Source organism: Lithobates pipiens, unplaced genomic scaffold (assembly GCF_037356315.1).
Source record: "Lithobates pipiens isolate NorthernLeopardFrog02 unplaced genomic scaffold, aLitPip1_a1.2 Scaffold_3, whole genome shotgun sequence".
In the NCBI taxonomy this organism is placed as follows: Eukaryota; Metazoa; Chordata; class Amphibia; order Anura; family Ranidae; genus Lithobates; species Lithobates pipiens.
Window position 1 is genome coordinate 176,148,361 of NW_027507790.1, and position 26,198 is coordinate 176,174,558.

Here is a 26,198-nt window from a genome sequence, read left to right on the forward strand (position 1 = left end):
CCGGTGCTCCCGCTCGACCGGCTGCTGCGGAGGAACTGGAACGAAGCCGTAATCGGCTTCGTTCCAGTCTCCTCATCGTAAACACGGAAGCGACGTCATGACGTCACTTCCCGTTTACTCGGCTGCCAATGGCGCCGGTTTAAAAAAAATATCCGGTATTCAGAATCGCCTTTTTCGGCGATCTGAATACATTGAAGTGTAAAGGAGGGGTGGGGGGTCTTTTAGACCCCCGATCCCTCCATAAAGAGGACCTGTCACCACCTATTACTGTCACAAGGGATGTTTACATTCCTTGTGACAGCAATAAAAGTGATCAATTTTTTATTTATTTTTTAAACAATTTAGTTATTTTAAAATAAATAAAAAAATTTAAAAAATTTTTTTAAAGCGCCCGCCGTCCCCGCGAGCTCGCGCAGCAAAGAAAACGCATACGGAAGTCGCGCCCGCGTATTTAAACGGTGTTCAAATCACACATGTGAGGTATCGCCGCGATCGTCAGAGCGAGAGCAATAATTCTAGCACTAGACGTCCTCTGTAACGCTAACCTGGTAACCGTAAAAAAAATTTAAAGCGTCGCCTATTGAGATTTTTAGGTACCGTACTTTGTCGTCAATCTACAAGTGCGCGCAATTATAAAGTGTGACATGTTTGGTATCTATTTACTCGGCGTAACATTATCTTTCACAATACGCAAAAAAATTGGGCGAATTTTACTGTTTTTTTTTTTTATTCATGAAAGTGTCCCTTTTCCCAAAAAGTTGCGTTTAAAACACCACTGCGCAAATACCGTGTGACATAAAATATTGCAACAATCGCCGTTTTATTCTCTAGAGTCTCTGCTAAAAAAATATATATAATGTTTGGGGGTTCCAAGTAATTTTCTAGCAAAAAATATGGATTTTAACTTGTAAACACCAAATTCCAAAAATAGGCTTAGTCATGAAAGGGTTAAATTACTTTAACCACTTGCCGCCCGCCCTATTACAAATAGACGGCGGCAAAGTGGTTTGATAATCCTGACCGGACGTCATATGACGTCCTCAGGATTATGAGCCGCTGCGCGCCCCCGGGGAGCGCATCGCGGCGATCGTTGTTGCGGGGTGTCAGTCTGACACCCGGCAACTACGATCTCGGTAAAGAGTCTCCGACGGAGACTCTTTACCACGTGATCAGCCGTGTCCAATCACGGCTGATCACAGTGTAAATGGGAAGAGCCGGTGATCGGCTTTTCCTCACTCGCGTCTGTCAGACGCGAGTAGAGGAGAGCCGATCGGCTGCTCCTCTGACAGGGGGGGGTCTGTGCTGATCGATTATCAGCACAGCCCCCCCGAGGATGCCCACACTGGACCACCAGGGACACCACCAGGGAAAAGGTAATCCTCCCTAGACCACCAGGGATGCCCATGGTCAGCACAATGGATGCCAATCAGTGGCCATAATGGATGCCAATCAGTGCCCACAATGGGCATCACTGATTGGCATGCATTATTGTTTGGCACTGATTGGCATCCATTAGTACAGTATAAAACCAATGCCGCCTATGAGTGCCCACCCGTGCCGCCTATGAGTGCCCACCTGTTATGAGTGCCCACCTGTGCCGCCTATGAGTGCCCACCTGTGCCGCCTATCAGTGCCCACCTGTGCCGCCTATCAGTGCCCACCCATGCCCATCTGTGCCACCTATCCATGCCCATCTGTGCCGCCTATCCATGCCCATCTGTGCCGCCTATCCGTGCCAATTGTGCCACCTATCAGTGTCCATCCGTGTCGCCCATCCGTGTCGCCCATCCGTGCCGCCTATCAGTGCCGCCTATCAGTGTCCATCAATGCCACCTCATCAGTGCCACTTCATTGGTGCCCATCAGTGCCGCCTTATCAGTGCCCATCAGTGTAGCCCCATCAGTGCCCATCAGTGAAGGAGAAAACGTACTTATTTACAAAGTTTTGAAACTGAAACAAAAAAAAACTTTTTTTTTTTCAAAATTTTCGGTATTTTTTTATTTGTAGCGCAAAAAATAAAAACCGTAGAGGTGATCAAATACCACCAAAAGAAAGCTCCATTTGTGGGAAAAAAATGATAAAAATGTCATTTTGGTACAGTGTAGCATGACCGCGCAATTGTCATTCAAAGTGCGACAGCGCTGAAAGCTCAAAATTGGTCTGGGCAGGAAGGTGTTTAAGTGCCCTGTATTGAAGTGGTTAAGGTAGTGTTAGGACCATCATGGTAATTGTGACATGTTTCACACTGCAACTTTCGCGTTATCCAATGTAATAAACGTTACTAAGCAGGTTACAATACAGATAAACTGTAATTGTGATTTACTTTTTACTGCATCTTAAACACTATGATAAAATATGTACACTATTCCAGTATCGTTCTACAACTTGTGTGCTGTCAACATTTCCGGACTTAATCTGATGGCAAATAGCATAATCCTGTTTATCCGTATCAAGTCAACAGGCATCCCCTGACCTACATTACTGGCAGAATTCTCTGAGAGCATATTTCACTGAAGCCAGATCACTAGAAAAGTCTACAGGAGGAACATTTTCACATTATAGGGGTTGTAAAGGCAGAAGGTTTTTTATCTTAAAGCATGGGGTTGTAGCCCGCAAATCTCCCACCATACAAACAAATCAGCAATACTAATAATATATAGCTTTGGGCCAGCATCCCATAATAATACTAGATGTTCTCATTGGCTTTTATAGCCCACCTGGGATACCACCGGAACTCATAAAGGGCCATGCACCTACTGCAAAATAATAGAGGGGGATAGCAGCCACACTCCCATGAAGGTGTGCCCCCCTTTAACATTCTATGCATTAAGATAAAAAACCTTCTGTGTGCAGCAGCCCCCCTAATACTTACCTGAGGCCCCTCTAGATCCAGTGATGTTGCATGAGAGACTCGGCTATCCGGGACTCCCCTCCTCATTGGAGGAGACAGCAGTGTCTCCTGCGGCTGTCAAGCAAAGTCAGTGAGCCAATGAGGACAGAAAGGGGACAGGATTGGCCTGTAACCCCATGTCTGAATGGACACAAGGAGCTGTGGCGTGGCTTGGGTTGGGTGCCCCCAAAGCAAGCTGCTTGCTGTGGGGGCACTCAACAGGAGGGAGGGGCCAGGAGCACTTAAGAGGGACCCGAGAAGAGGAGAATTGGGGCTGCTCTGTGCCAAACCACTGCACAGAGCAGGTAAGTATAACATGTTAGTTATTTTTAACAGAAAAAACAAGACTTTAGTATCACTTTAAAGTCTCATTTTAAAGCATCTGCAACTGGCATTACCTGTGTTACATCTTATAGCAGCCAATCAGACTATATCATGTTTCAAATGAGGTAAGAAAACAAAAGCAAGAAGCTGATTGGATGCTGCACAGCAAATCAGACCATTACATTTTCCCAGAGTTTAACTGCCTTTAGCAACCAGATTCTTCAATTTATTTTCAGACATGAAGTAGAAAATGAACTGAACAGCTCAAATCTTTTTCCAGATCTTAGAAGCATAGTCTCCTACAGCCAATGGAAGCTGAAAATAACAGTCCCAAAGCTGAAAATAAAAATCATAATGTCCCATGTCCACTAGGTGTTCAGCCCCAATGCATGGGGCTCTCTGAGAGCCTGACAGAAGCTATGGCGTGCTGGGGCTGGATAGGGCACCTAGAGGTACTAACGTCTAGGCTGCATTTACACTTCGGCATTTTGAATCACGGGGAGATTTGCCGCGATTTGAAAGCGTTGATGTGTGAATGACAAATTGCAGGACTCGTATTTGAGTTGCCACTCATTTGAATGACATCTAAAATCACAGTGCGGGTCTGCCGCGATTGTCGCGTGGGAAGCATGTCACCCGAAAAAAATTCAGGAGCTACTTTTGGGTGACATGCTTCCCATGATGCGGGTTGCCACGATTGCAGTGCAATTTATCGCTGCAGACCCATACCACGATTTTAGGTGCCATTCAAATGAATGGCATCTCAAATGCGAGTCCTGAGATTTGTCATTCACACACTGCCTGTGCCCTCAGACATCACCTAAATGCCAGAGCCTCATGCAGCAGGGCTAAAAACTCTGTGTGCATGGGGCCTAATAGCAAATAACATAAGCATTGGATAGCAGTAAAACCCAACAGGTGTTCTAATTATTTGTTACTCTATCCATAGCTAAAAAATGTTTGGTTGATATACTCTCAAATGAAAAGCTGAAATAAATGGTATCTTTTATATCTTTTTGCGTTCTGGAAAATCTGCCATACATGTATGGGAGGGCAAATACTGATGCAAGATAGCATCAGCATCTACACGAGTACAAGCACCTACAGCCATGCACTTCAATGGCCAGCTGTACACACCACACCAGTGTGTAAAAACATTAGTGCACTGTACACACGACTGGTTTTCCCAGCAGAATAAACTCTGAAGGTTTTTCCGACAGAATTCCGCTCAAGCTGTCTTGCATACACACGGTCACACCAAATTCTGACCGTTAAAAACGCGGTGACGTACAACACGTACGACAAGACTATAAAACGGAAGTTCCATACCCAGTGCGCCACCCTTTGGACTCCTGCTAATCTCGTGTTTATCTCGTGTTATTAGAAGTTTGAGAGAGATGATTCGCCCAGATTTACCCAGAATAAATGGATATTTTATTTTCTAAAAATACATGCCTATGTGTTTTTCTACAAAAAGGACAGTTTATTTGTGAGTAGGCAGGTACATTTCAAAAAGACAATGTCAAATTAACAAGGGACTCCAACCTCCTTAAGGTTAATAAATACAAGATAATAATGTTATTGTGGTAACTTGACACACACAAAAAAAATTATATATGGAGATCACTAGAAAATTATTTTTCAAGAATCCAAAAAAAATAAATCTTGATGAAATAAAAAAATAAAAAAAGATGACTATAAAAAAAATTCTAAACATTATTATGAAGATCTGGCTTTTAAAAAATAAAAGATTATTCGTGAGATCACGAGAAATAATAAAGAAATAAGTGTGAGAACGCTGTGTGAATATCAGCAACAAAACAACATAATTATTCTAGCATTATAAATAACAAAAGAATGCGCCGCATTAAAAGATCACAGAATTTGCAGTGTGAGGAATGTGCTATCTCCATTGCGAACGCTAGTTTTACCACACTGAGCGCTTCCATCTCATACTTGCTTCAAATCATGCGTCATTTTTGGTATGTCGGAACAGCGTACAGATGAGCGGTTTTCCCGATAGGAATTTGTTCCGTCGGAAAAATATAGAACATGTTCTCTAAGTCTAAGTTTCTGAATTTTCAACGTAAAAAGTCAGATGGGACACACACACGGCCGGAATATACGATGAAAAGTCCCATCTGACTTTTTCTGTCTGAAACTCCGACCCTGTGTACGGGACATAGGAGTTATGTGCTAAAGCTCCCTTGCTCCTGAAAACCTCAGTGTACTTGCAAACCTTTGATCTGCCCAGATTTCAGCTTTAAACTATAAAACAAAAACTATTCTGAATTTTCCAAGTAATCATCTAAGCATCAACTCATTACTTGTTAAGATATGTGTGATATAATAGTTTTATATGGGAGGGGTGAAAAATGAACAGGTAATAATTAAAGGTCTATTTCCCAGGGCTCCTGTCACTTAGCTTCATTCCTTTGCCTCTATCTGCCACAAGCTACATACAAGTGTCAAATACATCAATGCAGAGTCATTAGAATTTTTTCTCTAGGCAAAATCAACTAGATTTTCTAGGTCTGGAACGAAATAAGCACACTAATGAAATGATCATTTATGTGAGCGCTGTGTAATGTGCAACGTCCATTATTATTCCGCTTTATTTCAGTGTCAGACTAAGAGGGGACATATTCCATGTTCGTCTATGCAGCTCAAAACATGAAAAATAAAATAGATGTATCACTAACACTGATTGATTTCGATTTGTAGATGACTACATGTGGACTGCGGTTGTAAAGTGTGGCACATTTTGATGACATACTGATTTACTGTATAAGAAATGCTCTGATCTGGGGACAAACTGTTATGCTGAAAGGCAGGTACCCTGCATGCTATTAAAGTGGCGCTACACACACCGCAAACCGAACATTTCATGTTTAAAGTGACACTAAAGGTTCTTTTTAAAAAAAAAATAACAAACATGTCATACTTACCTTCACTGTGCAGCTTGTTTTTCACAGAGTGGCCCTGAACCTGCTCTTCTGGGGTCCCTCAGCAGCTCTCTTGCTAAGGATGAACTCAGACGTGTTCGCATGGACCACGCTCTGAGCCTGCCAGGAAGTCGGCGCAGCGCTGCGCTAATCACAGGCAGTGAGACATTGCCCCAATGTGCGGCTGCAGAGATCGGGAAATGTCTCACTGCCTCTGATTAGCGAAGCGCTGCGCCGACTTCCTGGCGGGCTCAGCGTGTGGTCCATGCGAACACGTCTGAGCTCATCCCTACTCCCCGCATCAGATAACCCCCTGGGAGAAGCGCTCTCCTGGAGGGGGTTACTTTGCGGGCGTGCTCCTGAGTCCAGCATTTGGCATCCATAGACACCGAATGCAGGACTCGGCCCCACCCGGAGGTGGCCATGTCGTTGGATTTGATTGTCAGCAGCGGGAGCCAATGGGTGCGCTGCTATCAATCTATCCAATCAGCAGCCGAGAACCCCTTAGCAGAGAGATGGCACATCCCAGTGGGACAAGTTTGAGGGTTCAGGTAAGTAAAACGGGGGCTGGGGGTCGGTCACTGACAGGTGTTTTTTCACCTTAATGCATAGGATGCATTAAGGTGAAAAAACACGAGGGTTTACAACCACTATGATTAATTTTAATATTCAAAGAAAGCCTCCCTATCCATCCATGTCTCCATCTGCCCTTAGCTCCGACATGTAGTCAGGAGGGTGTGCTTAACGGAGAAAGACCCTCCTCCTTTCCCAAAGACTGATGGAATGTATAACATCATTTGCCTAGTTCTGGAAACAGGAAGGTAATTAAAGAAATGAAAAAAAATAAAAAGAACTGAACCCTCCTATCATTTTCAGCCAAGCAATCTGCCATCTTGGTCTCTGATCTTCTGCCATGGTGCTGCACATGTGATCAGTTATGACACCAGCAAACCAATGTGACAGTTACATTCGTAGCACATGCCTGGAGTGCAACTGTATTTTGAAACTGCTAAACCAATGGGTTTAGTTCTGCTTTAATATCACTATTGCAAAAGGTGGTCTACTGTGGCTAAACAGTTTTATTTTATTTTTACAGATACTTGTATAGTGTTGTCACATGCAGCACTTTACATGCATTACACATTCACATCAGTCTCTGCTCTCAAGGGGTTTACAAGCTAAGGTCCCAAACTCCCATCCTTTCATTCACTTACTAGGCCCAATTTACCTACCAGCATGTCTTTGGAGTTGGGGAGGAAACCCACGCAGACACAGGAAGGACATACAAACTCCAGGCAGGTAATGGAATTGTTGGGATTCGAACCAACGTTCCTAGTGCTGCTAGGCAGAAGTGCTTAGCCACTGTGCTGTCCACCACATGCCAAGAGTATAACTGTATTTTGAAACTGCTAAACCAATGGGTTTAGTTCTGCTTTAAAATTACTATTGCAAAATGTGGTCTATCGTGGCTAAACAATTGATTTTCATGCAAGTATCCTTATCTGATGACAGTCAATCACACTGTTTTCTGCTGTAAGGTAGGTACTCCAATTTGTGAGAGTACCACTGTAACTCTATATAGAAATGAGGGCACTACTTACCCCCTTAGGTCTAGTTTACACTTGCGTCAAAACATGGTTTGTTAAAGCTCTCTGAACGCCAGTCAAAGCCCCTGTCACTAAATAAAATGGTTAGCTTACAGTCCTGTTTACACCTGCTTTTGCTTAGTGCTTCAATGAGGCTTTGGTGGGGCTTCAAGCTTTGCCATAGATGTCTATGGAGGCTTTGAAAATGCTTTGAAGCACCACTAAAGCTACATGGGGTATAGTTTTTGAAGCAAAGCCGAAGCAAAGCAAAGTCCTTTAACCACTTGACAACTGGGCACTTAAACCCCCCTCGTGAACAGACCAATTTTCAGCTTTCAGCGCTCTCACACTTTGAATCACAATTACTCAGTCATGTAACTCTGTACCCAAATGAATTTTTTGTCCTTTTTTCATACACATTGAGCTTTCTTTTGGTGGTATTTGATCACCTCTGGGTTTTAAATTTTTTGCGCTATAAATGAAAAAAGACCGAAAATATTGAAAAAAATGCATTTTTCTTTGTTTCTGTGATAAAATTTTGCAAATTATTAATTTTTCTTCATAAATTTTGGGCACAATTTATACTGCACATATATTTGGTTAAAAATAACCCAAATTAGTGGATATTATTTGGTCTTTGTGAAAGTTAAGTCCCATACACACTATCAGTTTTTCTGCTGAGTTTTTCCTTCAGGTTTACCAAAACCATGTAGTACAAGGGCCTGCCTGATTGCATACACATTGAAACTCCTAAGAATGGACCTCATATTATATGGTTTTGGTAAATCTGAAGGAAAAACTCAGCAGACAATCTGATAGTGTGTATGGGGCTTTAGAGAGTCTACAAGCTGTGGTGTAAATCATTCAAAATTGAACACATCTGATGTACTGGTGGCCTATCTAATTTCTTGAGACCCGAACAAGCCAGGAAAGTACTAATACCCCTCAAATTACCCCTTTTTTGAAAGTAGACATTCCAAGGTATTTAGTAAGAGGCATAATGAGGTTTTTGATGTTGTAATTTTTTCCCACAATTCTTTGCAAAATTACGATTTTTTTTTCCCTACAAAATTGTCATTGTAATAGGTTATTTCTCTCACCTGGCATGTGTATACCACAAATAATGCCCCAAAATAAATTCTGCTATTCCTCCTGAGTATTACGATACCACATGTGTGGGACTTTTCCACAGCCTAGCCACATAGAGAGGCCCAACATGCAGGGAGTACCGTCACGTGTTCTAGGAGCATAAATTACACGTCTAACTTCTTGACTACCTATTACACTTTTGAGGGCCCTGGAGCACCAGGACAATGACATGTGACACTCACATCGCACTGATGACAGATGGCACTGATACATGACGCTGATGACACGTGGCACTGATGTGGCACTGATGACATGTGACGCTGATGACAGATGGCACTAATATGTGGCACTGATGACACGTGGCACTGATGACAGATGGCACTTATACGTGGCACTGATGACACGTGGCACTGATGACAGATGGCACTAATACATGGCACTGATGACAGATGGCACTGATACGCGGCACTGATGACACGTGACACTGATAACAGATGGCACGTGACACTGACAGGTGGCACTGATGACAGGTGGCACTGATGACAGATGGCACTGATACATGGCACTGATGACAGATGCCACTAATATGTGGCATTGATGGCACGTGACACTGATGTGGCACTGATGACAGATGGCACTATGTGGTACTGACAACATGTAGCACTGATGTGGCACTGATAACAGATGGCACTTATATGTGGCACTGATGACAGATGGCACTTATACGTGGCACTGGGGACAGATGGCACTAACAGGTGGCACTGGGGACAGGTGGTACCGGGGACAGGTGGCACTGGGGACACGTGGCACTGACAGGTGGCACTGACAGGTGGCACTGGGGACAGGTGGCAGTGGGGACAGATGGCACTTTTTTTTAGTTTAGTTTTTTGTTTTTGTACTAACTGCTGCAGCGGTTCATCTCTCCCTCCTCACACGCAGTCTCTGTGTGAGGAGGGAGAGCCAGCAATGAGAGATGATCTAATATGTTTACATATAAGATCATCTCTCATTGGACACGCCGATCGCGCTGTAAACGGCCGCTGTGATTGGCCATTTACAGCGATCTGTGACTGGCTGTGTCCAAGGGACACGGCCAGCACAGAACTTCCTGATGCGTGCCCGCGGGAGCGGAAGTAAACAGGAGGATGTCCAGGGATGGCCTCCCGACACTTGGCGTCTGTGTTGCAGCCGTCTTTTGGCTATAGCGTGGACGCCTAGTGGTTAAACACTTGTTGGCCAGACTCCGTAGTTACACTGCAGCAGGTCGGGTCTATTGTGCGAATTGTCGTAGCTGTACGTCGCTTTGTGCAATAGATACAGTGGGCGTGCACACGGTGCCGGAGCCGATGCACGTGACTGGTGGCCGCCTGCCACACGCGATCGCTCCACAGAGCGCCAGAATGGGGATCTGTCAATGTAAACAAACAGATCCCCTTGATCGCCCACTAGTGTTAACCCCTTCCCTGCAAGTGTCATTTATATAGTAATCAGTGCATTTTTATAGCAATGATCGCTGTATAAATGTCACTGGTCCCAAAAAGGTCCCACTAAAAATCGCTGATCACCGTCATTACGAGTAAAAGAAAAATAATAATAATAAAAATGCCATAAATCTATCCCCTATTTTGTAGACACTATAACTTTTGCACAAACCAATTAATATATGCTTATTGCAATTCGTTTTTTACAAAAAATATGTAAAGGAACACATACCGGCCTAAACTGATGAAGACATTTAAAAAAAAAAAATTTGGATATTTATTATAGCAAAAGGTAAAAAATATAGAGTTTTTTTCAAAATTGTCGCTCTTTTTTTGTTTATAGCGCAAAAAGAAAAACCGCAGAGGTGATCAAATACCATCAAAAGAAAGCTCTATTTGTGGGAAAAAAGGACATTAATTTTGTTTTGGTGCAACTTAGCACGACCGCGCAATTGTCAGTTAAAGTGATGCATTGCCAAACCGCAAAAAGTGCTCTGGTCAGGAAGGGGGTGAAATCTTCTGGGGCTGAAGTGGTTAATATATTTTACCTTTTTTGAGCGCTGTGGATTATTTTGTCTATGCAAATTAGAAATGGGTTTTGCTTCCTCTTTATTCCCCTGCAAAGTAAAAGCATAATGGGCTAGTGTGCACATACCTGCAACTGAAGCCCACGATGTCCCCACTGGTGACCGCGTCCATCTTCATCCCTCTTCCTTCTGGAGTCATGGACTCCGGCTCTGTGACTGGCCAGAGTCACGTGACGTCACTCCTGTGCATGGGCGCGGGAGCTGACAATCATGGCATGGGCCTATAGAAACGCCATGATGCCCTTTCTACAGTGCGCATGCACCGATGACGTTGGCGCAATCGTATATGGTAAATATCTCCTAATCTGTGAGGGTTTAGGAGAAATTTCCAGTATCTACAGGTAAGCCTTATTATAGGCTTACCTGTAAGTAAAAGTGGTCTGTAACGGTTTATAACCAATTTAAAGCTCTATCATGTAAATAAGAAGCCATATCTGAACATGATCCAGAAATGCTGCCATATTCTCTGAGCCAAAGTTAATTTAAAATGGTCTGTTGCAAAGTGGAAAACTGTCCTTTGGTCAGACAAATCGAAATTAGACATACTTTTTGGCAACCATGGGCATCGCGTGTTAGGGATTAAATAGGAGAGGGACCTTACGACTTGTTATCAGCACTCATTACAAAATTCTGCATCTCTGATGGTATAGGGGTGCATTTGTGCACATGGAATGGGCAGCTTACACATCTGGAAAGGTGTCATCAATACTGAAAGATATATCCAGGTTTTAGATCAGCACATATGATGATGTACTTTTGAGGAAAGGTCTTGCATACTTCAGCAGGAGGATGCAAAACCACATACTGCATCTATGACAACAGCATGGCTTTGTAGGAGAAGAATCTGGGTGCTTGAGTGGCCTGCCTGCAGTCCAGACCTTTCACTAATTGAAGATATTTGGTGCATCTTGAAGTGAAAAATACGACAAAGAAGATCCAGGACTGTTGAGCAGTTAGAATCCTATTTCAGGCAAGAATGGGACAACATTCCTCTCCCAAAACTCCAGCAACTGGTTTCCTCTGTTTCCAGGTGTTTACAGAATGTTGTTAAAAGAAGAGGGGACACTACACCATGGTAAACATGGCCCTGTCTCAACTTTTTTGGGACATGTTGCTGCCATCATTTTTAAAATTAGTTTATTTGTTTTTCTTAAGAATGGTACATTTTCTAAGTTTAAACATTGGATATGTTTTCTATTTTCTGTTGTGAATAAAATATGTGTTTATGAGATTTACAAATCATTGCTTTCTGTTTTTATGTAGATTTCACCAGGAGTCACAATTTTTTTGGGAATTGGGGTTGTATAACCAGCTCAGGACTAGAGTCATTTTGCATTGCAGCTTCGTATCCAGAGCTTTACCATGCATCCACTCTATGATGTCTACCGAATCTTGCACACAATTCTAAAAACACTGAGTTTTTAGGCGTTTACCTTCTTTTTTTTTTTTCTGATATGAATGCAGCCCAAAGCTTTAAATGGGTCTGTCTGTACACACAGGCACATCAATTTCAGAAACTAGCCCCGCATTTAGATCAGTAAAAAAAAAAAAAAAAAAAAAAATTTGAGTTACGCACATAAATAACATCTTCCCCCTAGAATTAGGGTTGCAATCGGTACCGGTGCCGATACTAAGCATTTGCACGAGTATCGATACTCATGCAAATGCACCGATACTTTCAGGTTCGACTCTTTCATCTGTCAGCGGGATTCCCCCCGCTGACAGATTTAGTGTATACAACAGAATGCAGGCAATCATTGGTTGTTAACCACTTGCTTACTGGGCACTTAAACCCCCCTCAGTCCCAGACCAATTTTCAGCTTTCAGTGCTCTCACATTTTGAATGACAATTACTCAGTCATGCAACACTGTAACCAAATGATTTTTTTGTCCTTTTCTTCATACCAATAGAGCTTTCTTTTGGTGGTATTTGATCACCTCTCGGTTTTTTATTTTCTGCGCTATAAATGAAAAAAGACCGAAAATTTTGAAAAAAAATGAATTTTTCTTCGTTTCTGTGACAAAATTTAGCAAATTAGCAATTTTTCTTCATAAATTTTGGCCACAATTTATACTACTACACATCTTTGGTAAAAATAACCCAAATTTTTGCATATTATATGATCTGTGTGAAATTTATAGAGTCTACAAGCTATGGTGCAAATCATAAAGATTTGCAAAAAAAGATCACATCTGATGTACTAAGGCCTATCTCCATTCTTGAGACCCTAACAAGCCAGGAAAGTACAAATGCCCCCCAAATGACCCCTTTTTGGAAAGTAGACATTCCAATGTATTTAGTAAGAGGCATGGTTAGTTATTTTAAGTTGTCATTTTTTCCCATAATTCTTTGCAAAATTACGATTTTTTTTTTTTTTTTTTTTTCACAAAATTTTCATTGTAATAGCTTATTTCTCCCACACGGAATGTGCATACCACAAATAACACCCCAAAATACATTCTGCTACTCCTCCTGAGTATAACGATACCACATGTGTGAGACTTTTACACAGCCTGACCACATACAGAGGCCTAATTTTGAAGTAGCACCTTCAGGCATTCTAGGAGCATAAATTACACATTTCATTTCTCAACCACCTATTACAGTTTTGAAGGCCCTGGAACACCAGGGCAATGGAAACGTCCAGAAAATGACCCCATTTTGGAAAGCTAACACCCCAACGTATAATCTATGAGGCATAATGAGTCTTTTCAATGGTTCATTTTTTTCCAGAAGTTTTCGGAAAATGTGGAAAAAAATGAAAACGCATTTTTTTTTACACACAGTTGTCCGTTTATAAGATATTTCCAACGCATAGCATTTACATAGAAAAAATAACACCCCAAAATACGTTCTACTACTCCTCCTGAGTATAACGATACCACATGTGTGAGACTTTTACACAGCCTGACCAAATACAGAGGCGCAACATGCAAGAAACACCGTTGGCGTTCAAGGGACACATAGCCTGCACATACCAAGAATTACACCCCCAAATACATTATGCTGAGCAAAGGGTAAAGAAAAGATTACCTGTGGTTTTAGAAGCGCAGTTGTCCACAGGAGGATATCACTGGTCCAGGCAGCAGGCAGGGACTTGGTCAGCAACAGCGAACACAGTTTTTCAGGCAGCAGGCAGGGATACTGTCCATATTACAGTCCAGGGTTAGTGCAGAGATGTCAGCAGTGCCAAAAATATTGGTCCTGGTAGTAGGCAGGTCCTTGTGGTGTGGTCAGTGCGGCATGATGGCAGTAAGTCCTACAGGCAGCAGACAAAAGTAGAGCCTCGTTCAGGACAGAATGGGGATAGGGGTAGAGGCTTCTCCCTCCCAAATCTCTTTGAAGCCTCCGAGTCTCCAGACCCTAATCTAGGAATAAGAAAACAAAGAAAATTGTTTTCTTCTTCCAGAAAAACTATACTGGAGCCCCTCACATATGTGAGACCCCGTGTTGAATCCCACTAGTCCAGTTGCAGAATACAAGATCAGTCCAAGAGGCAGGCAAATATCGTGGTCAAACAGTCCAAGGTCAGTTCCAGATCAGGCAGAGATATATACAGAATCGTTAGACAGAAGCATGGTCGAATAACAGTCCAGGGTCAGTTCCAGATGAGGCAGAGGTATGTACAGAATCGTTAGGCAGAAGCGTGGTCGAATAACAGTCCAGGGTCAGTTCCAGATCAGGCAGCGATATGTACAGAATCGGCAGGCATAAGAGTGGTCAAATAACAAGCCAGGGTCCGTTACAGAGCAGGCAGTGGCATAAGGGGTGTGAAGGTGTATGAAGGCAGGAACTGAGGATTATGTTTACCATACTTCACTAAAAATTTATTGAAGTATGGTAACGCCGAAAACAGTCGCCTATACAGAGGCCTGGTTGGGAAGGACATTGTGCACAATAATAACATGTGTCTCTTCTGACTCCTGCTTTGGTACACACCTTACATCTTTTTTGGCGTCTTTTGCCTGCTTATGTGGGGGGAATTTTATCCGGAAAGTGGCGCTCGGAGAGTCGACTAACAACGTCTGATCTGATATTTTCTGGTGGGCCGTTTGGGAAAATAAGGGCTGTGAAAACTTCCTCCTGGTAGCCAAAGAAACGTTTGGGGTTTTGGGTGGCGTTGCGGTAAATGACATATGAATTGTAAATGGCCAATTGAAAAAAATAAATTACTACTTTTTTGTACCAATGATATGTCCGTCTTGAGACCAGATATGGTTCCATCATTTGGTCGTTGAAGTCGACTCCTCCCATGAACAAATTATACTCTGAAATACATTTGGGTTTCTTTACGGGGCCATTCCTTCTGGGGATTTCTACGAAGGTATCGTTGTGGATAGAAGATAACATGTACACATCTCTTCTGTCCCTCCACTTCACTGCCAGAACCTCCTTGTTTCTTAGACTTGCGGTTTCTCCTTTCCGCAGCTTCTTGTTCACCAGACTTTGAGGAAAGCCCTTCCGGTTCTTTTTTACAGTGCCACATGCTGGCGTCTTCTTCCGGTGAAGGTTGTGGAACAGGGGCAGAGATGTGTAGAAGTTGTCTACAGTGGTGTGAAAAAGTGTTTGCCCCCTTCCTCATTTCCTGTTCCTTTGCATGTTTGTCACACTTAAGTGTTTTGGAACATCAAACCAATTTAAACAACAGTCAAGGACAACACAAGTAAACACAAAATGCAATTTGTAAATGAAGGTGTTTATTATTAAAGGTGAAAAAAAATCCAAACCATCATGGCCCTGTGTGAAAAAGTGATTGCCCCCCTTGTTAAAACATACTATAACTGTGGTTGTCCACACCTGAGTTTGATTTCTCTAGCCACACCCAGGCCTGATTATTGCCACACCTGTTCACAATCAAGGCATCACTTAAATAGGAGCTGCTTGACACAGTAAGGTCCACCAGAAGATCCTTAAAAGCTACACATCATGCCGAGACCCAAAGAAATTCAGGAACAATTGAGAAAGAAAGTAATTGAGATCTATCAGTCTGGAAAGGGTTATAAAGCCATGTCCAAAGCTTTGGGAATCCAGCAAACCACAGTGAGAGCCATTATCCACAAATGGCGAAGACATGGAACAGTGGTGAACCTTCCCAGGAGTGGCCGGCCGCCCAAAATTACCCCAAGAGCGCAGCGACGACTCATCCAAGAGGTCACAAAAGACCCCACAACAACGTCCAAGGAACTGCAGGCCTCACTTGCCTCAGTTAAGGTCAGCGTTCATGCCTCCACCATCAGGAAAAGACCGGGCAAAAATGGCCTGCATGGCAGAGTTCCAAGGAGAAAACCACTGCTGAGCAAAAAGAACATCAAAGCTCGTCTCAATTTCTCCACAACACATCTTGATGATCCCCAAGACTTTTGGGACAACATTCTGTGGACCGATGAGACAAAAGTGGAACTCTTTGGAAGGTGTGTGTCCAAGTATATCTGGCGTAGAAGGAACACTGCATTTCATAAAAAGAACATTATACCAACAGTAAAATATGGTGGTGGTAGTGTGATGGTCTGGGGCTGTTTTGCTGCTTCAGGACCTGGAAGACTTGCCGTGATAAAAGGAACTATGAATTCTGCTGTCTACCAAGAGATCCTGAAGGAGAATGTCCGACCATCTGTTCGTGTACTCAAGCTGAAACGAACTTGGGTTCTGCAGCAGGACAATGATCCTAAACACACCAGCAAGTCCACCACCGAATGGCTGAAGAAAAACAAAATGAAGACTTTGGAGTGGCCTAGCCAAAGTCCTGACCTGAATCCTATTGAGATGTTGTGGTATGACCTTAAAAAGGCCGTTCATGCTCGAAAACCCTCTAATGTAACTGAATTAGGACAATTCTGCAAAGATGAGTGGGCCAAAATTCCTCCAGGACGCTGTAAAAGCCTCATTGCACGTTATCGCAAACGCTTGGTTGCAGTTGTTGCTGCTAAGGGTGGCCCAACCAGTTATTAGGTTTAGGGGGCAATCACTTTTTCACACAGGGCCATGATGGTTTGGATTTTTTTTCACCTTTAATAATAAACACCTTCATTTACAAATTGCATTTTGTGTTTACTTGTGTTGTCCTTGACTATTGTTTAAATTGGTTTGATGTTCCGAAACACTTAAGTGTGCCAAACATGCAAAGGAACAGGAAATGAGGAAGGGGGCAAACACTTTTTCACACCACTGTACATAGAGGTGGTAGCCTTTATCCAGTAGGGGGTATATGAGGTCCCAAACAATTTTTCCGCTGGATCCCAAATAATCCGGACAATTAGGGGGCTGTAGCTGGGTGTCCTTCCCTTCGTACACCTTGAAGGAATATGTGTACCCTGTGGCTCACTCACATAATTTGTAGATCTTCACCCCATAGCGGGCCCTTTTGCTGGGCATAAATTGCTTAATTCTAAGCCTGCCACTAAATTTAATAAGGGACTCATCCACACATATGTGTTGGTCCGGGGTAAACAATTTGGGGAATATTTCAGAAAAATAATTTAGTATTGGTCGAATTTTGTAAAGGCGGTCAAAATTTGGATCATTTCGTGGAAGGCATTGGGAATTGTCACTGAAATGTAAGAACCTCAGGATCATCTGATACCTGCTTCTGGGCATTACCGCGGAGAAGAGCGGTGAGTGGTGGAGGGGGTGGGTTGACCAGTAGGTACGTAATTGGTTTTTTTTGTTGAGTCCCATATTAAATGTGAGGCCTAAAAAAAGCTTGAACTCCTCCACCGTTAGGTCTCTCCATTCGTAGGGACGGGCATAATAGGAGGTCGGATTTTGAAAAATAAATTGTTGTGCATACAGGTTGCACTGGGCCACAATTGACGCCAACATGTCCTCCGTAAAAATTAAATTAAAAAAATCGATGGGGCTAAAATTCTCCGTGTCCACCTGGACTCCTGGCTGGGCGGTGAAAGGGGGAACATTGGCCTCTCCTGAATTAGGAGGAAGCCACAAGGGGTTCTGAAGGGCATAGGGAAGGCCAGCATGGCTCCTAACCCTTTGGGGCTGAGATGACACCCCACTGGTACTTGGCCTTTCTTGCTGGGGCACTGCGGTGCTGGTGGACGGCATTGCGGTGCTGGTGGACGGCACTGCGGTGCTGGTGGACGGCACTGCCTCACTAGAACGCCTTCGCTTGATGGGCCGGATATCTTCCTCCTCGGATTCATCAGTCAGTGTTTCACTGCTGAGGACTGGCTCATAAGTTACGTCTTCAGAATCCGAATCCGAAAAGGAATCGGAAGAGGAGAGCTCCCCGTTGCTCTCGTCGGCCGCGGAAATAATTTGGTACGCCTCCTCAGCGGAAAAGACGCGTTTAGCCATTGTAGCACTGATGGGCACTGATGAGGTGGCACAGATGGGCGTTTTTGAGGTGGCACAGATGGGCGCTTTTGAGGTGGCACAAATGGACACTGATGGGTCGGCACAGATGTGCACTGATTTATTGCACAGATGTGCAGATTTGTTGCACGGATGTGCACTGATGAGGCGGCAGATGGGCACTGCTGAGGCGGCAGATGGGCACTGCTGAGGCGGCACAGATGGGCACTGCTGAGGCGGCACAGATGGGCACTGCTGAGGCGGCAGATGGGCACTGATGGGTCGGCACAGATGTGCACTGATTTATTGCACGGATGTGCACTGATTTATTGCACGGATGTGCACTGCTGAGGTGGCAGATGGGCACTGCTGAGGCGGCAGATGGGCACTGCTGAGGCGGCAGATGGGCACTGCTGAGGCGGCAGAGATGGGCACTGCTGAGTCGGCACAGATGGGCACTGCTGAGTCTGCAGATGGGCACTGATAGGTCGGCACAGATGTGCACTGATTTATTGCACGGATGTGCACTGATAAGGCAGCAGATGGGCACAGATGGACACTGCTTAGGCGGCACAGATGGGCACTGCTTAGGCGGCACAGATGGGCACTGCTGAGGCGGCACAGATGGGCACTGCTTAGGCGGCACAGATGGGCACTGCTGAGGCACAGATGGGCACCGATTGGTACAGATGGGCACCGATTGGCACTGGCTGGCACTGGCTGGCACTGGCGGGCACTGGCGGGCACTGGCGGGGCACTGGCGGGCACTGGTGGTGCACAGATGGAGCACTGGCGGTGCACAGGTGGGCACTGGCGGTGCACAGGTGGGCACAGGTGGGCACTGGCAGGGTAGATCTGGGCACTGGCAGGGCACTGGCAGGGTAGATCTGGGCACTGGCAGGGTAGATCTGGGCACAGGTGGGGTTTTTATCAGTTTACTGTCACTTTTACACTCACAAACACCTTCGGTCTCCTCACACGCTATCGCTGTGTGAGGAGACACGTTCGGCAATGGGTGATGATCTCATTTGTTTACATTTGAGATCATCACCCATTGGAGGAGGCGATCGCGCTGTAAACGGCCGCTGTGATTGGCCGTTTACAGCGATCTGTGATTGGCTGTGTCCAGCGGACACGGCCAACACAGATTTTCCCCGATGCGCGCTCCCGGGAGCGCGCGGGGAACTCTTAAAGGGGACGACGTCAATAGACGTAGTCCCGGAAATTGAGATCCGCGCTATACACGTCTTTTTACTATAGCGCGGATCTCAAGTGGTTAAGGAGCCGGGCCACCGCGGCCTTAACAACAGATGACGTTTCAGCTGTCAGTAGGATTTCCCTTCCCAGCAGTGGTCCCGTCAACTCCTACGCTGGTCCTACCCCTTTCCCGCCAGCTCCACCCCTTCCCCTTAGCTCTGTTTTTTGTGTCCTCCGGCGATGTGCTTCTCCTCTTCTGGCTCCTCTGCGGGGGGTTGCCCCGAGTACCCTCTGCTTCTCCTCCTCTGGCTCCTCTGCGGGCGGTTGCCCCGAGTATCCTCTACTTCTCCTTCTCTGTGGGCGGTTGCCCCGAGTACCCTCTGCTTCTCCTCCTCTGGCTCCTCTGCGGGCGGTTGCCCCGAGTACCCTCTGCTTCTCCTCCTCTGTGGGCGGTTCCCCCGAGTACCCTCTGCTTCTCCTCCTCTGGCTCCTCTGCATGTGGTTGACCCGAGTACCCTCTGCTTCTCCTCCTCTGTGGGCGGTTGCCCCGAGTACCCTCTGCTTCTCCTCCTCTGGCTCCTCTGCGGGCGGTTGCCCCGAGTACCCTCTGCTTCTCCTCCTCTGTGGGCGGTTGCCCCGAGTACCCTCTGCTTCTCCTCCTCTGGCTCCTCTGGGGGCGGTTGCCCCGAGTACCCTCTGCTTCTCCTTCTCTGTGGGCGGTTGCCCCGAGTACCCTCTGCTTCTCCTCCTCTGGCTCCTCTGCGGGCAGTTGCCCTGAGTAGCCTCTGCTTCTCCTCCTCTGGCTCCTCTGCGGGCGGTTGCCCCGAGTATCCTCTACTTCTCCTCCTCTCCCTCCCGCAGGCATTCAGCAGCTGCAGGAGGAAAATGGAGAGCCGCGTTCCTCTATGTCAGTGTTTCTCAATCTTTTTCCAGTCAGGGCACCCATGAAGCATACCCCTAGGAGGTGAATGGGGCCGCACTGCAACCACCCCACAACTATGTGCATTGCATGCAGTTGCAGCATAGTGATGATACATTTAAGGGGTTAAAACAGGCGGTCAGGAGGCAACATATTGCCTCTTTACTGGCTGTCAAATGCCTCTGAAAAGCGATCTGAGCATGGATCACTTTATTTACAAAATATACCTTTATTTACAAAATATTAATTACAACATTTTACAAAATATTTACAAAATATTCTCTACGTGTTAGCCACCTCTTTCCCCAAACACAAAATTATATGTATATAAAGTATCATTCATTTTTCCTGTGTGCTGTATGGAGACTTTTGGGACACCCTGTATATATATATATATAAATATGAAGTTTATAGATATTTATTAGGTACAATTGGCTAGTCCTGAGTTGGACCACCTTTTGCCTTCAGAATGGCCTTAATTCTTCCTGGCATAGATTCTACAAGGTGTTGGAAACATTCCTCAGATTTTGGTCCATACTGACATGATGGCATCACGCAGTTGCTGGAGATTTGTCGGCTGCAGATCCATGATGCAAATCTCCCATTCCACCACATCCCAAATGTGCTCTATTGGATTGAGATCTGGTGACTGTGGAGGGCATTGGAGTCCAGTGATCTCATTGTCCTGTTCAGGAAACCAGTGGTGAGATGATTTGATCTTTGTGACATGGTGCATTATCCTGCTGGAAGAGCCGGCAGAAGATGGGTACACTGTAGGGATGGACATGGTCAAACAATACTCAGGTAGGCCGTGGTGTTTAAACAATGCTCAAATGGTACGAAGGGGCCAAAAAATATCCCCCACATCATTACACCACCAGCCTGAACCATTGATACAAGGCAAAATTCTGACCCTACCATCTGTATGTCACAGCTGAAATAGAGACTCATCAGATCAGGCAACATTTTTCCAATTTTCTATCGTCCAATTTTGGTGAGCCTGTGTGAATTGTAGACCCAGTTTCCTGTTCAGGAGTGGCACCCAGTGTGGTCCTCTGCTGCTGTAGCTCATCTGCTTCAAGGTTCGATATGTTGTGCATTCATACCTTGGGTGTAACTAGTGATTATTTGAGTTACTGTTGCCTGTCTATCATCCCAAACCAGTCTGCCCATTCTCCTCTGACATCAACCAGGCATTTTTGTCCACACAACTGCAGCTCACTGGATATTTTCTCTTTTTCGGACCATTCTCTGTAAACCTTATGCCGCGTACACACGGGCGGACTGTATGGCCTACTTAGTCCGTCGAAACACATTTCAGCGGACAGTCCGCTCGTGTGTGGGCTTCAGCGGACTTTTTCAGCGTGCAGTCTGGCGGATTTTTTTCGAAATTCTGTCCGTCATACTTTGGTTTCAGCGGACAATCCGCTTGTGAGTAGGCTAGTTCGACAGACTAAGAATGGCGCATGCTCAGAAAGGATTTACACGGCGGAAGGGTGCATTGCTGTGTATTGGACTTCCTATTTCTAGTCCCGTCGTACGTGCTGTACACGTCATCGCGCAAGCTTTCGACGGACTGTTTGTGCATCCGTGTGTGGTCAAGTCCGTTCATTCGAAAGTATGACGGACTGTCCGTCGGATTGTATGACGGACTAAGTAGGCCATACAGTCCGCCCGTGTGTACGCGGCTTTAGAGATGGTTGTGCATGAAAATCTCAGTAGATCACCAACAACCATGCCTCGTTCAAAATCACCTAAATCTCCTTTCTTCCCCATTCTGATGCTCAGTTTGAACTTCAGAAAGTCGTCTTCACCATGTCTAGATGCCTAAGTGCATTGAAGTGCTGCCATGTAATTGGCTGATTAGCAATTTGTGTTACCAAGCAATTGAACAGGTGCGCCTAATAAAGTGGCCGGTGAGTGTATAGAGATATATATATATATATATATAAATGCAATCCGGATGCGTTCCAGAAGCTTTTCTGTATGCCCATTTTTGACGTGTTTTCAATGCGTTCCAGTGCGTTTTGGTGCATTTTTGATGCAGTCCAGTGCATTCCCCCCCCCCCCCCTCTTTTTTCATAACCTTAACCACTTGCCGACCGCCTCACGCCGATGTACGTCGGCAGAATGGCACGGGCAGGCATAAGCACGTACATGTACGTGATTTGCCTCCCGCGGGTCGGGGGCCCGATCGGGCCCCCGCCCGGTGCCTGCGGCGGTCGGTTTTCGTTCGGGAGCGATCCCGGACGAGGGGACGGCCATTCATTCATGGCCACCCCCTCGCGATCGCTCCCGACGAATGGAAATCCCCGGTGACATCACTTCCTCTCCTGTAATGTAAACACAGGAGAGGAAGTGATGTATTCTCTCCTCCGTGTCGGTATTTTTCGTTCCGACACGGAGGAGAGCGGATCAGTGAGTTGCACCAACACATCCCACACACAGTAGAACATGCCAGGCACACTCACACCCCCCCTTTACCCCCCGATCACCCCCCCAATTACCCCTGCCCCCCCAGTCACAGTGACACCAATGTCATTTTTTTTTTTTTTTTTTTTTTTTTTGCATTGGTGTCATTTGTGACTGTAATAACTGTTAGGGCAGTTAGGGTTAGCCCCCTTTAGTTCTAATGTACCCCCCTAACCCCCCCAATAAAGGTTTAACCCCGTGATCACCCCCCGTCGCCAGTGTCACTAAGGCTGGGTTCACATTGCAGCGGTTTATGAGAACGAATGTGATTCGCACCGCACTGCAGTGCAAATCACATCCGATCTCTGTGCGATTCGAGTTCAGCCATTCGCCGCACCCGCCGCACCCGCCACACCCGCCGCACCCGCCGCAAATTCGCACGGGACCCTTTTTTTGGCCCGCAGCAGAATCGGATCGCATGGGTGTTCACACCATGCGATCCGAGTTTGCAGATCGCACTGCGATATGCGAACTGATCTGGGGGTGTCAGTAACATTTCACTGACACTCCCAGCAGTTCGCATAGGGCAGTGTGAACTGCCGCCGGGAGGCATGCGATGCGGGAACCCGCCGCGGATTCGCGGCGTTTCCGCATCGCTCCAGTGTGAACCCAGCCTAATAAGCGATCATTTTTCTGATCGCCGTATTAGTGTCACAGGTGACGCTAGTTAGGCAGGTAGGTATTTAGGTTCGCCGCAGCTTTTTATAGCGCTAGGGACCCCCATATACTACCGCATAAAGCCCCCTGATTGCCCCCTAGTTAACCCTTTCACCAGTGATCACCATATAACTGTTACAGGTGACGCTGGTTGGTTAGTTATTTTTTTATAGTTTCAGGGCACCCGCCATTTATTACCTAATAAAGGTTTAACCCCCTGATCACCCGGCAGGTGTCATTTGTGACTAATAACTGTTAGGGCAGTTAGGGTTAGCCCCCTTTAGTTCTAAGGTACCCCCCTAACCCCCCCAATAAAGGTTTAACCCCGTGATCACCCCCCGTCGCCAGTGTCACTAAGGCTGGGTTCACATTGCAGCGGTTTATGAGAACGGATGTGATTCGCACCGCACTGCAGTGCAAATCACATCCGATCTCTGTGCGATTCGAGTTCAGCTATACAGATAGTATGGCTGAATTCGTGTCGCACCCGCCGCACCCGCCGCAAACTCGCACGGGACCCTTTTTTTGGTCCGCAGCAGAATCGGATCGCATGGGTGTTCACACCATGCGATCCAAGTTTGCAGATCGCACTGCGATATGCGAACTGATCTGGGGGTGTCATTAACATTTCACTGACACTCCCAGCAGTTCGCATAGGGCAGTGTGAACTGCCGCCGGGAGGCATGCGATGCGGGAACCCGCCGCGCATTCGTGGCGTTCCCGCATCGCTCCAGTGTGAACCCAGCCTAATAAGCGATCGTTTTTCTGATCGCTGTATTAGTGTCACAGGTGACGCTAGTTAGGCAGGTAGGTATTTAGGTTCGCCGCAGCTTTTTATAGCGCCAGGGACCCCCATATACTACCGCATAAAGCCCCCTGATTGCCCCCTAGTTAACCCTTTCACCAGTGATCACCATATAACTGTTACAGGTGACGCTGGTTGGTTAGTTATTTTTTTATAGTTTCAGGGCACCCGCCATTTATTACCTAGTCTCACTAGTGTACCCCTAAATTTAGGGGTGTCTACTTTCTAAAATGGGGTCATTTGGGGGGGGGGGTTTGTGCCATCTTGGCATTTTATGGCCTTCAAAACTGTAACGCCCTTAGAAAGCCTGAAGGCGGTGCTTGGTTTTTGGGGCCCCGTACGCGGCTAGGCTCCCAAAAAGTCCCACATATGTGGTATCCCCGTACTCAGGAGAAGCAGCAGAATTTATTTTGGGGTGTCATTTCACATATGCCCATGGCATGCGTGAGCAATATATCATTTAGTGACAACTTTGTGAAAAAAAAAAAAAGTTTGTAATTTTCCCGCAACTTGTGGCAAAATATAAAATATTCCATGGACTCAACATGCCTCTCAGCAAATAGCTTGGGGTGTCTACTTTCTAAAATGGGGTCATTTGTGGGGGTTTTGTGCCATCTTGGCATTTTATGGCCTTCAAAACTGTAATAGGTAGTGAGAAGTGAACTCAAAAAATTACGCCCTTAGAAAGCCTGAAGGCGGTGCTTGGTTTTCGGGGCCCCGTACGCGGCTAGGCTCCCAAAAAGTCCCACATATGTGGTATCCCCGTACTCAGGAGAAGCAGCAGAATTTATTTTGGGGTGTCATTTCACATATGCCCATGGCATGCATGAGCAATATATCATTTAGTGACAACTTTGTGAAAAAAAAAAAAAAAAAAAAAAAGTTTGTAATTTTCCCGCAACTTGTGGCAAAATATAAAATATTCCATGGACTCAACATGCCTCTCAGCAAATAGCTTGGGGTGTCTACTTTCTAAAATGGGGTCATTTGTGGGGGTTTTGTGCCATCTTGGCATTTTATGGCCTTCAAAACTGTAATAGGTAGTGAGGCGTGAAATCAAAAATTTACGCCCTTAGAAAGCCTGAAGGCGGTGCTTGGTTTTCGGGGCCCTGTACGCGGCTAGGCTCCCAAAAAGTCCCACATATGTGGTATCCCCGTACTCAGGAGAAGCAGCAGAATTTATTTTGGGGTGTCATTTCACATACGCCCATAGCATGTGTGAGCAATATATCATTTAGTGACAACTTTGTGTAAAAAAAAAAATAAAATTTTTTTTTTGTCATTATTCAATCGCTTGAGGCAAAAAAATAAAATATTCAATGGGCTCAACATGCCTCTTATCAATTTCCTTAGGGGGTCTACTTTCCAAAATGGGGTCATTTGGGGGGGTTTTGTACTGCCCTGTCATTTTAGCACCTCAAGAAATGAGATAGGCAGTCGTAAACTAAAAGCTGCGTAAATTCCAGAAAACGTACCTTAGTTTGTAGATGTGACAACTTTTGCGCAAACCAATAAATATACAATTATTGACTTTTTTTTTACCAAAGACATGTGGCTGAATACATTTTGGCCTAAATGTATGACTAAAATTGAGTTTATTGGATTTTTCTAATAACAAAAAGTAGAAAATATCATTTTTTTTCAAAATTTGCGGTCTTTTTACGTTTATATCGCAAAAAATAAAAATCGCAGAGGCAATCAAATACCATCAAAAGAAAGCTCTATTTGTGGGAAGAAAAGGACGCAAATTTTGTTTGGGTACAACATTGCATGACCGCGCAATTACCAGTTAAAGCAGCGCAGTGCCAAAGTGTAAAAAGACCTCTGGTCATTTACCAGCAAAATGGTCCGGTCTGAAAGTGGTTAAATAAGAACATGTGCATTCAACTGTGTTTTTGGTGTGTTTTTGATGCAGTCTAGTGAATTTTTTCCCCCTC

At 45.3% G+C, this 26,198-nt stretch overlaps 1 protein-coding gene across 1 annotated transcript in view; it reads right to left on the reverse strand.

Annotated features, from left to right (window-relative positions):
• FAM169A (family with sequence similarity 169 member A) overlaps positions 1–26,198 on the reverse strand; it is a 127,106-nt gene that overhangs the window by 81,114 nt on the left and 19,794 nt on the right. The window lies entirely within an intron of this gene.